The following is a 14,369-nucleotide window of genomic DNA, read 5'->3' as shown; positions in this document are numbered from 1 at the left end:
GTCCAATAGGCTGAGGTCCTGCCAAAGGCTCTTGTGATGTCACTGCCACACCCACCACTCCCCTGCAGTGCTGATGTCCTGCCCCTGTCCAGCTACATTGGATGTTTCAGCCGCTTCCCCTGGATCACCCCACTCAATGTCACTTCCTTGTGGGGTGACACCGACTACATAGTAGAACACAGAAGTTCTTCCCCAGGCCGCAATTAGGTTTTCACAAGTTAGTTGACTTTATGGCCAGAAGGAACCATTCGAGCATTTAATCTGATCCCCTGCGTATCCTAAGGCCTCCTGTATGTCAGAAGAGCTGGGCTTTTCTTTTACTCAAACATTTTCCAGAAAGGCATCTAGTCTTTATTCGAAGAGATCAAGAGATGGAGAAGCCATCATTTCTCTTGGTACTTTGTGCCAATGACAAACCACCTGTTAGGATATAGATATTCAGGCCTGTCTGCAAAGGCCTATACTCTAAGAATTTAGGTGTATTCTTATCACTTGGCTAGTGATAGAGGTATAAAAGAAAGAATCAAAATCACTGTCTGCTGGTGTAAGGGCCTTCTCTTACTGTGACAGTCTGAGGCCCTGTTCTTAGGCTAAGGCCTTTGGCTAAGCAGCAGAGGCAGCCATAAACTGGGAAGCGAACGGTCACATCCTCACATTCCAAACTAGTCACATTGAAATAAGGTGCTATTGGGCTGTTAGGCAGTATCAGGACAGGATTGTATTCCTATCACCTCCAGAGAAAGGGAAGTGCCTAGAAAATGTGAAAGGAAACTTAGTTTGATAGCATCCTGTCTGGCAAGAACTCACTTATCAATAGCTGGGATGTGAAATCCTCACTTCTGTATTGTTTTGTCATTATAGTTCCCACTTTGCTGTTGTTTGTCTGTATAATCTCTGTCTGGTTCTGTGATTGTTCCTGTCTGCTGTATAATTAATTTTGCTAGGTGTAAACTAATTGAGGTGGTGGGATATAATTGGTTACATAATCATGTTACAATATGTTAGGATTGGTTAGTTAAATTTCAGGAAAATGATTGGTTAAGGTATAGCTAAGCAGAACTCAAGTTTTACTATATAATCTGTAGTCAATGGGGGGTGGGTGGGGGTGGGCATGTGGGTGTGTGAGATGGGAACAGGGAATGGGGGTAAGAAAATTGGAATCATGTTTTGCTAAAGGGGGAGATGGGAACAGGGAATGGGGGTAAGAAAATTGGAATCATGTTTTGCTAAAGGGGGAAATGGGAACAGGGAATGGGAGTAAGGAAGTTGGAATCATGCTTGGCTAAGGGCAGGAATCGGAACAGGGACATAGGTGTAAGGCTCTGTGGTGTCAGAGCTGGGAAGGAGGATACTAAGGAAGGAAACTGGAATCATGCTTGCTGGAAGTTCACCCCAATAAACATCGAATTGTTTGCACCTTTGGACTTCGGGTATTGTTGCTCTCTGTTCATGTGAGAAGGACCAGGGAAGTAAGTGGGTGAAGGAATAAGCCCCCTAACACCACCCTCTTACAAATCTGGGTCTTATTGTCATTATCCTTTTTCTGATTTCTGCTTCCATCCATGGGGTTTTGTCATGCCTTTCTCTGAGACATAAAAGAGCCCTTTTATACTCAACATTTTCTCTCCATGAAGTCAAGCAACTCACTTCTCATTCTTCTCTTGTATATACTAAGCAGATTGAGCTTTTTCAATGTCTCATAATAGGGCATCATCCCCATCACTCAGTTATGAATCTTTTCTGCACCCTCTCCAATTGTTTTAACATAATATTCAAAATGTGGACACAATAACTGGATTCAACATTCCAACATCAGTCTCACCAATGCTCTTTCACTTCCCTTTCCATCCTCACTACTCTATCCAGCCAAGAATGGCTTTAACCTTTTTTAACACAGTTTCACATTGACAGCTCATGTTGAACAGCTTGTCCACTATGACCCCAAAATCCTTTTCAGGGTCACTGCTTTCCAGCGGATTGTCCCCAATTCTGTAGGGTGCCGCCTGACTCCTTTGTTACTGGAGGTATGGGGTTGCATTTGGCTTTATTAAAACCTAATTCTTTAGTAAGTATTTTAGAAGAACTAGCCCATTAGAGAGAGAATCGTGAATTACTCCAAGACAATGAATGGAGAAAAGCGGCAAGTGCAATCAAATACATGTTTGGTTACGCCCTATTTCCTTGGTCTTAAAAGAGGGTCACAAGGACCTGAGCCTCCTCCCTCACAATAGCCCCAAACTCCCCCAATCAGCATTGAGACTCTGAGAAGCAGAAAGCTGAGAGTTCTCACCAGATGTCCCGGGTCACCACCGGAGGGAGTCACTCTTAGAGCACTATTCCAGCCACATGTCTTTGGGAGGGCCTCCCGCAATGAGAGTTGGAGTGCAACCCCCCCTCCCTCCCTCCGTCCCCAACTCCACACGCACAGACAGGTCCTGGTGGTGAAAGGAAAGCAGGGGAAAAGGACAAAGATGCAAGAGAAGACGAGAAAGGAGGGAGAGACAGGAAAAGGGAAAACAAAAAGGAGAAACCCCAATGTCCCCAGTAATTCTAAGGGACAAAGTCTTAGGTCGGAAATAAAATGCTGCCCCCGCAATCTAGTGTTTTCCATTCCTAAAAATCAGCCGACACCTGATGGATCAGACTGAACAGGTTCCAAACCTCTCCGAGGCTCTTACCTTCTATACAGGGACGTCTGTTTTCGAGCAAAACCACTAAAAGAAAAGGAGAAAACTCCGAAGAGGGTCCTCCTTGCGCTCACGAATGTGAAAGTGAATGCTCTCTCAGTCCTCTAGGAGAGACCTCGAGAAGGAGACGTGCTGAAGCAAAGCCACAGGGATCTCCGAGGTGGCCCCTGTCCTGCACCCCTGTCCTGCCTGGCTGATGTCAAGATCTCTCTGTGAGGTCATCGCCTCCCTACCACCTTTGTCCAATAGGCTGAGGTCCTGCCAAAGGCCCTTGTGATGTCACTGCCACACCCACCCCTCCCCTGCAGTGCTGATGTCCTGCCCCTGTCCAGCCACATTGGATGTTTGAGCTGCTTCCCCTAGATCACCCCTCTCAATGAGCGTTCATTGTGGGCTCAAGCCGAACACAGTAAAACATCAGAGGCTTCTCCCCATGCTAGGCTCATTTTTCATCAATTAGCAGACTTTATGGACAGAAGAGACCATTAGAGCGTGTCATCTGACCCCCTGCATATCACATGCTTTCTGTAGAGCATAGGAGCTAATTTTTGACTACACACGTTCCAGAAAGGCATCTAGTCTTCATTAGAAGACATCAAGAGGTGGGGAATTCCCACCACTTCCCTTTCTAGTTTCTTCCTTTGGTGATTCGTCCTCACTGTTGAATATGTGTGCCCTCTTTCTAATACGAATTGGTCTCTTTTGAGTTTCCAGCCACTGGGTCTTGTTATGCTTTTCTCTGATAGATTAATGAGCCCTTTAATACCCAATATTTTCTCTCCATGAAGTCACTTCAACACTTCAATGATGTCACCACCCAATCTTTTTTATAATCTAAACAGGCTGAGCTCTTTCAATAGCTCACTAGCATCTGCCAGGAAGGGAGTCCCCACAGAGGGACACCATAATCTCCCAGGGAGGGAAAAGGCTCTCACTGCCATTTCTTAACCTCATGGGGTGTTCTCCTGTTCTGCCAACCCCACCCCTTTTTCAGTATCTCCAGGTGCCTGAGGGAGCAGGAACCAGAGGCCATCCTGCAGCTGGGACAGAGATGGAGGTTGATGACCTACCTGCCCGTAGTGACCATGGTGCAGGACAGCCCTCAGGACATGCGAATGCAGCTCCAGATCTGGGAGCAGCTTCCCTTTGCTGGCACGAGACCTTGCAGGTTGCGGTGGGTGAGACAGGCACTAACTTTTGGAAACCCTCAGTGGGATCAGAGGGTAATGGTTTGTAGAAAGTGGTGTTGGAGAGCTTTACAAAAACTAGACAAGAATGGTGCATGTTGCAGGGCAGCTCCAGCCCCGGTGCTGTCAGTGAGACGTGTCCTCCCAGCCCTGCCTGACGGGTCTTTCTGTTTCAGACCCTCCTTGGAACTGCAAGAAAAGTCCAACCTGTAGAGTTGTGGTTGCAGTGATAGTTGTATGGTCTGCGTTGATTGCTGCCATCATTGCTCTGGCAGGTGAGTTCCCAGCTTCCGCCCCGCTCCCTTCCCCTCCATCTATGATCTCCGCCCATCCCATTCCCCCGTGACCTGCCACACTCACTCTCTCCTCCCGGCCTGTCCGGCTTCTGCCCCTGGGGCAGAGGATTCCTGGGGGATCTTCCTCCCAGACCCCTGCACCTGGGCACTCTCTGTGTCAGGACGATCTGACTGACATTAGCCCCCCCAGCCCATCTCTGAGCACTTTGGACCCAAGTCACCTTTGCCACGCGCCATGAAGCAGTCCCTGACCAGGGTGTCCAGTGGGACAGGATGCAGTGCAACCCTGAGCCCTTTGCCTTCCCTGTGTTACTCTGAGGTTACCAGCTTGGCCTTCCTGGATCTTCAGGTCACGCCTGTGGCCGGGCGGCAGGTGCTGCCGTGTTATTGAAATGAGCCATAGAATTAAGTCTAGACCCCTCCACCAGCGCAGTGTGGAAACCCCCCAATCGCTGAGCTTGGCCATGAAGTGTCCCTTAGCACCATTCACTCCCCCGGGCTGCACAGACAGCGTGTGCTCATGCAGAGGGCGTCTGTTTCCGGTGAACATGAACCCTGTTGTATCCCCCCGTTGTCAGGGGCAGGGCGTGCTGGGGAATGTCGGGGGTGGGATTTCTCTATTGTCCTGGGATCCGATCACTGGGCCCCAGGAGGGTTTAGCAGCTGGCAGAGGGGATTGAATCCAGGTCCGTCTGCATTAGGAATCCTCTGTGCCGATGTCATGACGTCCGTGTAGTTGAATTGGTGCAAACCGCTAAAGCAGACGCACTGCACTGGTGCACAAAGGAGCTTGCCTTGGTGCAGTTTGCTGCAGGAAGTTACCAGAGCGAGCCGCACTGCTCCAGCGCATCTCCAGGAGGTGTTTGCCCTGATGTCACTGCGTCACTGTGATTATACTGGTGCAGATTGCTCGGATACAGATGCGCCCTGAATCCCAGCTCCCTGCTGTAATGGCAGGCTGTTGCAATGGGCAGCATTGGTTCTCGATGTGTAAGGTGGGAATCTGTGAGCTTAAGGTTGGTTACACACCTGCAGGTGCAGGGAGCTCTGCAGAACATGTGGCATCTGAGCTGGAGATGGATGGTGGAGACAGCCTGTGCCATCAACTGTTAGTCACTGACTTCTCTGCTCAGTTCAGTAGGGCAGGGGTGTGGGCTACCGTGCACTGGACAGTGAAATCTACAGGGTCAGACATGCCTTGTGAGTGAGGTGAACACATGCTCGCTTTCTGATCACCGCTGCCACGTTTCCTAACTCTTCCCAACTTAGAGTGTCTGTTCCTCGCTGAGCGCCAGCCACATGGGAAGGCTTGAAAACCAGCTACCGAGTTACTGTGGTGCAAACAAAAGTGACGTGCTCGAAAACATCTGGAGGGGTTTGAGTCCAACTCCTCTCAACTAGACAGGCCTTTCAAATCCTCTTTGGTGTCACTTATGGGTGACCCCACTGCTGCTCTTTCATGGCTCTGAAAGGGTTACACAGCCGTGAGGGCTTCCAGAAAGTGCCTTTCTTGCTGCTGTGTTTGGGGAGAGAAAAGTCTGCAGGTAGGAGGTGAATTAAGTTCCATCATTCCTGGCCCACAGTGCAACAGGTCACTTCCCATGGCTGTGGTTTCTGGCGCCCCCTTGTGGCTTTCATGTCCCTGAGTGAAAGTTCCCACGTTCTTCTCAGTTGTTCACCTGCTGTTTGTTGCTAGGTTGAACGTCCAGCTGTTGATCTTGTGCCTGGGGTGAAATGCTCTGAGCTGTGTCAGTCCCTCGCAGGCTGGGAGTGTCCCTGGAATCCTTCTTGCCAGGCAAATTTACAGTGACAAACGTCTCCGTCCCCCTGCATCTGATTGCAGTGGACCAGCCCCAGCTGGGGGTCCCAATGGGCTTGGCAAGCCGGTCAATTGACTGCCTGTTTGGCAGCAGTCAAATGCTCCAGCGAGAGCCCTGGGGGTAGGAGGCAGCCTGCCTTTCGGATTGCGTCTTGGAGCCTCACTGGTGTTTTCCAAAACTTGGTTTCATTGTTTTGCCTTTTTTTTCTGAGCTAAAATAACTCAGTGAAGTACATTTTTTAAAAAATTAGGTAGATCCATATCTATCGAAAGCTAAACCTACTGGAGACAATGACGTCTTGCTCTTTTTTCTTCCTGGCGGGAGGTAACCAATTCTGATAAATTGGTATTTTAAAATATCTGACCACTCTTTGACAGATTTGACTGGTCAGTTGACCAATTTTTGTACCAGTCAAATGCCCAATTCTCGTTGCAATTCTTACCCTCCATGTGACTGTCTCATTCTCAGCGCTGACCTCTCAGCTTTCATCAGCTGATCTGTGCCCCCCTGCGAGCCCCTCGTGCCCGGACGGCTGGAAAGGATACCGAGGGAAATGCTACTATTTCTCAGAGACGGAAGGGAGCTGGACCGACAGCCGAAGCCGCTGCTCTGCCCCGGGTGCCTCCCTGGCTGGGATCGACAGTGATCAGGAAACGGTGAGAGACTCTCGAGTTGCCAGACACTAATCTGGGCACAGGGATGGCTGCTGCAGCAGGACCTGGGCTCTGCCCCATGGGGTGAAGAGCAGCTGTGAGCCCTCCCGTGCTGGGAGGCCGGAGTGAATGAACTTCCAGCCGCTGAACGCCAGCCCTGGCTGGGCCCAGGGCCCTACTGCCTGTGTGTGATCACAGGGATTGCCCATTCTCCGCTGCCCCCCTCCCCAAATAGGGAGACAGCTTCTGTCTAGGGCAGGGCTGGCTCAAGCATCTCCTGGCCTGCTGGCTGCTGGAGTGGGACTGAGAACCCAGCCAGTGCTCCTGTTGTGGGGATGGGAAAGGAGCAGCCAGCTGAGGAGGCGGGGGAGGAGGGGATCCTTTCACATTGACCCCTCCCACTTCAGCTTGCCTCCCTCCCTCCTCCTGCCTTGCTGGGGTGAGCGGTGGCTGCTCTGTGAGAAGAGCCGTCTCTGCAGAGAGCTCAGACCCAACAGCTGCCCCCAGCTCAGGGGGACTTGGGGTGTGGGTAACTGGGAGCACCGGGGTGGGGCTGCTGTGTGCGGTGGGAGGGTTAAGACTGCCCGGGGGATCTTGTGCTTTGCAAGAGGGAGGGGAAAATCCCCCCTGAAAATAAACTGAGCACCCTTCAATATGTGACTGGGATTCTCTGCAGCACAGAGCCCTGGAGGGGCGGTGGGGGGGGGAGCATGGGAGGTGGGGCTGATACCTGCTGTCCCTCAGCTTTCTTTAAGGCGTTCCTGCTGCGCCATAAGGGTGTCTATGACCACTGGATCGGCCTCTGGAGGGAGCAGGGTCAGCCCTGGAAATGGGCCAATGGCACCAAATTCAACCACCTGTGAGTCTCTCTCACCCCTCTGGACTAATTCCCTGGGCTTGGGGATTCTGGTGTCTGAGCGGTTTGAGCTCAGGTAGATCCACCATTCAGTGCTAGTGAAACCACCAGACACGACCCTGGTCCGTTCGCGTCCTGCGTGTATCGGAGACCGATGGGAGCCGGCGTGTCCCTGAACTCTCGGCTCCTCCCCGCAGCACGGTGCTGGGCCGGAGACAGAGCCCGCCATAGCCAGAGATGCCCTCGCTGCGCGCTGGGATTTCAGCTGGGACACTCGCTGTTCTCCCCCAGCCCTCTTCAGCAAGGTCCCTGGGGTGTCTGACCCGCCTTGGGGAAAGGAGGCAGCAGGGAGCTCAGGTTAACAGTGGCTGCTGGAGAGGGCAGCATGCCGAGCACTGCATGGCAGGTGCAGGTCCCGCTGGGGATTGCAGCCGGCAGGTTTGAGTGACTTGGCTGGTGAGGCCTCTGAATCCGCAACAAGGCACCGATGTTAAAGGAGCCTGCGGTTCACAGGTGCTGGACGCCTGGGGCTCCCACGGGAACGGGGTACAGTAGTGATGGCTGCCCAACACCCCGCGATGGGTTTCAGTGGGCTCCAAGTGTGATCACAAAACCAGCGCTGCTTGAACCCTGGGACTTCAGCAGTAGAAGCATGAGCCTCTGCCATAGGAGCGAAAGAATCCACTTCTTTAACTGAAACTCCCCCCCGATTGATAAAGCTCTTTTGCAGGCCAGCCATTAGAGGGGGATGGAGACCCCCCCCCCACTTCTCTGGTCTGGGTTACTTCAGTACTTTGAAAAATCAGGCTCTTTTGGCGCTGGGTCAGGGCTCCCCAATGGACAGTCCCCATTCTGCTGTATTGGACCCAACCTTTGGATCCCACCTGCTTCCAGCCTCACTGGGTCTGAAGAGCTACCAGACACTGTCCTGAGTTCGAGCCTCTGTGGCATTCTCCTGGGGTACAGACTCCCTGTCTGGTATGCTCCTTAGGATGTGGGACCCTGCAGATCAGCTGCTGTAGGATCCAAAACCAGTGCTGAACCCTCCCAAATCTCCCGAGAGGCATGTTGTCCCTAGAGCTCCACCCTCCACACCAGATGAACTCTGGGAGACTTACGTGAGGGTTACAAACAAGGAACACATGCTTTCACAAAGGAACTTCTTCAACACTCTCTTTTTCCCCCATGCCCAATGGAAAGCTCAAGAGTTATAGATCAACGGAGAAGGAAACCCCTGAATGCAATTTCTTCTTTCAGTGTCATCTTGGTTCTGCTCCATGTGTTTCAAGGAGGCGAGATCCTTCCTGTCCCCCGCTTTTCCTGCTCAGTCGTCTGGTTCTGGTGATGGTCTGCCCCTCTTGTTAGAGGGCCGGTCCCTTTTGACAATCAGTCTAACAAATTCTCTCTGTCCTGCTGGGGACTGTCCATTCTTCAGCACCCCTGTGGGCTGCTCAGCATAGAGGGTCAGGAACAGTCAGCGGTTCTGCAAAGCCCCCGCTGTCCTGAGCTCTGCTCCTGAGGGGCTGGGAGAGTAGCTGCTCCGCACTCAGGCCTGCACTGTGGAGAATGGCTCCCCTGGCTGGGACTGGTGTGAAATGCCCGGCCTCTGCCTGACTGCAGCTCCCTGGCTTCTGTGTGGCAGGTTTCACTTAAGAGGAGGAGGTGACTGTGCGTATCTGAACGACGAGAAAGGGGTCAGCAGCTCACGGTGCTACATGGGAAGACGGTGGATCTGTAGCAAACCTGAGGTGTATGTGATGGTGTCATAAATATAAAGGGAAGGGTACACACCTTTAAAATCCCTCCTGGCCAGAGGAAAAATCCTTTCACGTGTAAAGGGTTAAGAAGCTAGGATAACCTCGCTGGCACCTGACCAAAATGACCAATGAGGAGACAAGATACTTTCAAAAGCTGGAAAGAGGCAGAACATCAAAGGGGTCTGTGTCTGTCTGGGTGAGGCTTTTGCCAGGGACAGAACAGGAATGGAGTCTTAGAACTTAGTAAGTAATCTAGCTAGATATGCGTTAGCTTATGATTTCTTTAAATGGCTGATAAAATATGTTGAGCTGAATAGAATGAATATTCCTGTCCGTGTGTCTTTTTGTAACCTAAGGTTTTGCCTAGAGGGATTCTCTATGTTTTGAATCTAATTACCCTGTAAGGTATTTACCGTCCTGATCTTACAGAGATGATCCTTTTCTTTTTACTGTTTCTTCTATTAAAATGTTTCTTTTCAAGAACTGAATCCTTTTGTCATTGTTCTAAGATCCAAGGGCTTGGGTCTGTGGTCACCTATGCAAATTGGTGAGGATTTTTACCAAACGTTCCCCAGGAAGTGGGGTGCAAGGTTTTGGGGAGGATTTTGGGGGGAAAGACGTTTCCAAACAACACTTTCCCAGAAAGCCGGTTAAACGTTTGGTGGTGGCAGTGGAAGTCCAAGGGTCAAATAGTTTGTACCTTGGGGAAGTTTTAACCTAAGCTGGTAAAGTAAGCTTAGGAGGTTTTCATGCAGGTCCCCACATTTGTACCTTAGAGTTCAAAGTGGGGAAGAAACCTTGAAAGATGGGAAAAGAGACCGCACTCGAAAGGGGCTCAAAATGAGACTCCTAGAAGTGACACTTATACAACTCACACCTACTTGAACAAGCCAAGATCTCAAAATCAGGCAGTGGGGCCCTCAAGCAATAAGTGTGTCTCGTTTAAACTCCGTATGTGCCATCTGCTTTTGAACCTTTTAAACTCAGGGTTACGTTGTCAAGCTTTTCTCTGCAGCTGAGAGGGAGTGATCTCATGAGAAGGAGTCTTACCTCATTTCCCCAGCATGTGGCTAAGGGAAGGCCTTGTTCATTTAGACTCCAGAACAGCATTTCTCAAATGCAGCCAGCAGCTGATTGTTTTGCAGCCACAAGAGCCTCCAAAGTGCCCCAACAATCGCTCAGATGTTAAGTATTAAAGGTGTCTTCTAAATGCCATAAATCTTCATGCGTGCTCCCTTTTAAATAGTACCATGCCGGCAGAGCTGAGCTACATAGGTGTGGTTTTCTTTCAAGTCACAAAGTGTATTCTTTGGCTAAGAACATAAGAACGGCCATACTGGGTCAGAGCAAAGGTCCATCCAGCCCAGTATCCTGTCTGCCAACAGCGGCCAACGCCAGGTGCCCCAGAGGGAGTGAACCTAACAGGCAATGATCAAGTGATCTGTCTCCCGCCATCCATCTCCACCCTCTGACAAACAGAGGCTAGGGACACCATTCCTTACCCATCCTAGCTAATAGCCATTCATGGACTTAACTTCCATGAATTTATCCAGTTCTCTTTTAAACCCTGTTATAGTCCTAGCCTTCACAACCTCCTCAGGCAAGGAGTTCCACAGGTTGACTGTGCGCTGTGTGAGGAAGAACTTCCTTTTATTTGTTTTAAACCTGGTGCCCATTAATTTCATTTGGTGGCCCCTAATTCTTGTGTTATGGGAACAAGTAAATAGCTTTTCCTTAGTCACTTTCTCTGCACTACTCATGATTTTATAGACCTCTAACCACTGTGTTTACATCTCATGTTATTGTAGCTCTGTAAGTGGCTATGGGCCATCTCACTGCGTGGTGTTTGGGTAGGTTGCGATTGTTCATGGGGGTGGGGAGGGAGGTGAAAAAGTTAAAATGTGACTGGGTATCAGAAAGTATTTCAGGTAATCTAGTGCCAGAAAATGACCTTGAATGTGACAGCAGGTGGCTCCTCTGGGACCTTCTGCTAAGAAAAGCAAAACATAGAAAGAAAAAGAAACACTTCAGCACCAGGGGGAAAGGCAGTTTCCTGTGTTTCCGAAGCCATCTGATTCCATTTCTGAACAAGTTGCAGTGTGAGAGAGAAATTCATCAAATTGAAATGTATGTCGTGCAACGTCCCTACAGCACTTGTGCAAGGGAAGTTGAACCAAATTACTACGGTGAGCTTCAGAGGCGCAAGCTGTTAAATGATGCAAAAACCAAGCTGAAAAGACAACAGCAACAGCTCAGATTTTGTTGTTACTGTTATCATTATTATTACTGGGCTATGTTGACTGGGTTTTTTTTTGTGTGAAAGAAACTTTGGACATATTGGCAGATACATTCTTTCGTTATTAGTCATTATCCTTTCTATTATGTAAAGCATTTTTAAATTTAGTTCAGAATTGTTGTACAGCCGTCCACCTTTGACCAAAAAAGCAAAAGAACAACAAAAAAGACAAGACTGTGCAAAGCACTGGTTTGTTCTGTGTTTAGGTCCAGTAAAGATAAGACACAACTGTACCTTATATTTATTATTGAGTATGCAAAAAATCCCTATGTAAATATGCACATGTAATTTATTTGTTTGTTTTTCCTACAGTTAGTTAAGTATTGTCAGAGCCTCATTCTGAGGCTGCCAAAAATTTGTGAGAACCCCGGCTCTAGAAAGTGTTAGAAAACAAAATCCTATGTTACCATTACTTTCCAGTATTTGCAAAAAGAAAAGGAGGACTTGTGGCACCTTAGAGACTAACCAATTTATTTGAGCATAAGCTTTCGTGAGCTCCAGCTCACTTCATCGGATGCATTCAGTGGAAAATACAATGGGGAGATTTATATACACACAGAACATGAAACAATGGGTGTTACCAGTATTTATTCACTCTCGCTTGCATCTCTGTTCTTTGATAATAAACTCATTCCTGTTTTCTGTATATCTAATTGCTGTGTTCTCAATAGAGTGGTTGGCCTGAATTGAATCTTACAAGCTGCTGTGGACCGCGCCTGTGGGATTAGAGTCACAGTTCTGCATGTGCTCCGGGGAACGGGCTGAGAACTCCCGAGGGACGCTCAGAGGTTTTGGGAGTGTCGATCGCTAACCTGTACACAGAGAGCGAGACCTGCAGGGGGCTGGAAGGTCAGGCTTGCGCTGCCAGGGGTGGTGGTTTGAGAGAGCTGACCCATGGCAGGCCTGGACAAGGCTCCCCCAAAAGTGCCTCGTATGCCTGCTATGGATCACTCAAACGGGCAGACGTCCCCGGCTCATTCCACCCCTGCACCCCCCAGGTACAACCCACACAAGGCATTCGACCAGGGTGAGGAGAACACCTGCAATGCCCTGTCACCTGACGTGCTGAATTTGCCTCTGAGCCCATTTTCCCTTCCAGCTTGGGACTCCAGAACCCTGCCTTGTTGAGCCAGACATGCTTGCCATCTGCAAACACAGACCCAGGTCTGGGCCACACCCCCAACGCTGCAGACTTTAACCCAAAACTGCTCAACAGGTCACCTGTCTCCAGCAACTAGCTCCCAATGGGATCCAAACCCCAAATAAATCCGTTTTACTCTGTATAAAGTTTATACAGGGTAAACTCAAATTGTCCACCCTCTATAACACTGATAGGGAGAGATGCCCAGCTGTTTGCTCCCCCAAGTATTAATCACTTACTCTGGGTTAATTAATAAACAAAAGTGATTTCATTAAATATAAAAAGTAGGATTTAAATGGTTTCAAGTAATAACAGACAGAACAAATAAGTTACCAGGAAAAATAAAACAAAACACGTAAGTCGAAGCCTAATACATTAAGAAACGGAATACTGATAAATCTCACCCTGAGAGATGTTCCAATAAGCTTCTTTCCCAGACTGGACTCCCTCCAGTCTGGGCCCAATCCTTTCCCCTGGTACAGCCTTGTTCCAGCTCAGGTGGTAACTCGGGGATTTCTTATGACTGGCAGCCCCCTTTGTTCTGTTCCACTCCCTTTGATATCTTTGGCACAAGGCGGGAATCCTCTCACGGTCTCTCTGGGTTTCCACTCCTCCTTCTAAATGGAAAAGCACCAGGTTAAAGACGGATTCAAGTATCATGTGACATGTTCACATGTCCTGTGAGCCCCCCTCCATTCTTTCAGGACTGGCCCGCAGGTATGCAGTGAAGGCTTGCAGGTGAACAGAGCCATCTACAGTCAGTTGTCCTAGCTAATGGGAGCCATCAAGATTCTAAGCCACCATTAATGGCCCACACTTTGCATAACTACAGTAGGACCTCAGAGTGATATCTCATATTCCTAATTTCAGATACAAGAATGACACATTCATCCAAATAGGATGAACACACTCAGTAGATTTGTAAGGTCTCATTACAAAACTTATAGAGACCTTTTGCATAAAGCATATTCCAGTTACATCGTATTCACACTTAAACATTTTTATAAAGCTTATGAAGTGCAATGTCACAGTGTCAATACCCTCAGAGGATACCTGCAGATAGAGGCTTCCCTGGCTGGTGGAAAGGCCTCAACTGCCCTGCTTCCCATGGCCAGAAGGCATTGTAGTACAGCTATTCTCAGCTTACCCGGGCCTATGTGGAGCAGAATGTACATTAGAGCAGCCCCAAGGCTGCTCTGACTTAGACCTGGTCAGCACAAAGCCTGACGATCATTTGTCTACTCTGCGATCAGCACTGGCTGCCAGTGAGTTGGCCACCCAGGAAGCGTAGCCCTTGGCCCTTCCCCTTGTGCCTGAGGTCCCGCCACTCCCCTTCTGCCCCCCTCCCTCCCCTTCTACCTACCTCTCCCCCACAGGAGCCCAAAGCACCCTCACCACAGCCCACAGCCCCAGCACTGGATGGCAGAGGTCGGGGGGCGAGACCCCAGCCCCGGGGCACTGCAACCTCCGTGCCCACAGCCCCATGACACCTGCTGCCCATGCTGATCACGCTGTCTGGATTGAAGAGATTTGATGCACGTTACCCTACTGTTCCCGTATCGTGTCCGAATCCCAGAGCTGTTGGCACCACTGGAAACGGAACATTTATTCATTCCTAAATCTGCTCAAAGTGTGTAAGTGCAAAGAAGAAAGGAATAATAAAATATATATAAGAG

The 14,369-nt window shown here is 49.5% G+C and overlaps 1 protein-coding gene across 5 annotated transcripts in view; it reads left to right on the top strand.

The window, feature by feature from the left end:
• Positions 1–14,369, top strand: part of LOC140898275 (butyrophilin-like protein 2) — a 1,102,357-nt gene that overhangs the window by 625,204 nt on the left and 462,784 nt on the right. The gene's annotated exons all lie outside the window — the stretch shown is intronic.

Source organism: Lepidochelys kempii, chromosome 14 (genome assembly GCF_965140265.1).
Source record: "Lepidochelys kempii isolate rLepKem1 chromosome 14, rLepKem1.hap2, whole genome shotgun sequence".
In the NCBI taxonomy this organism is placed as follows: Eukaryota; Metazoa; Chordata; order Testudines; family Cheloniidae; genus Lepidochelys; species Lepidochelys kempii.
This window is presented reverse-complemented; position numbering and strand designations above follow the sequence as displayed.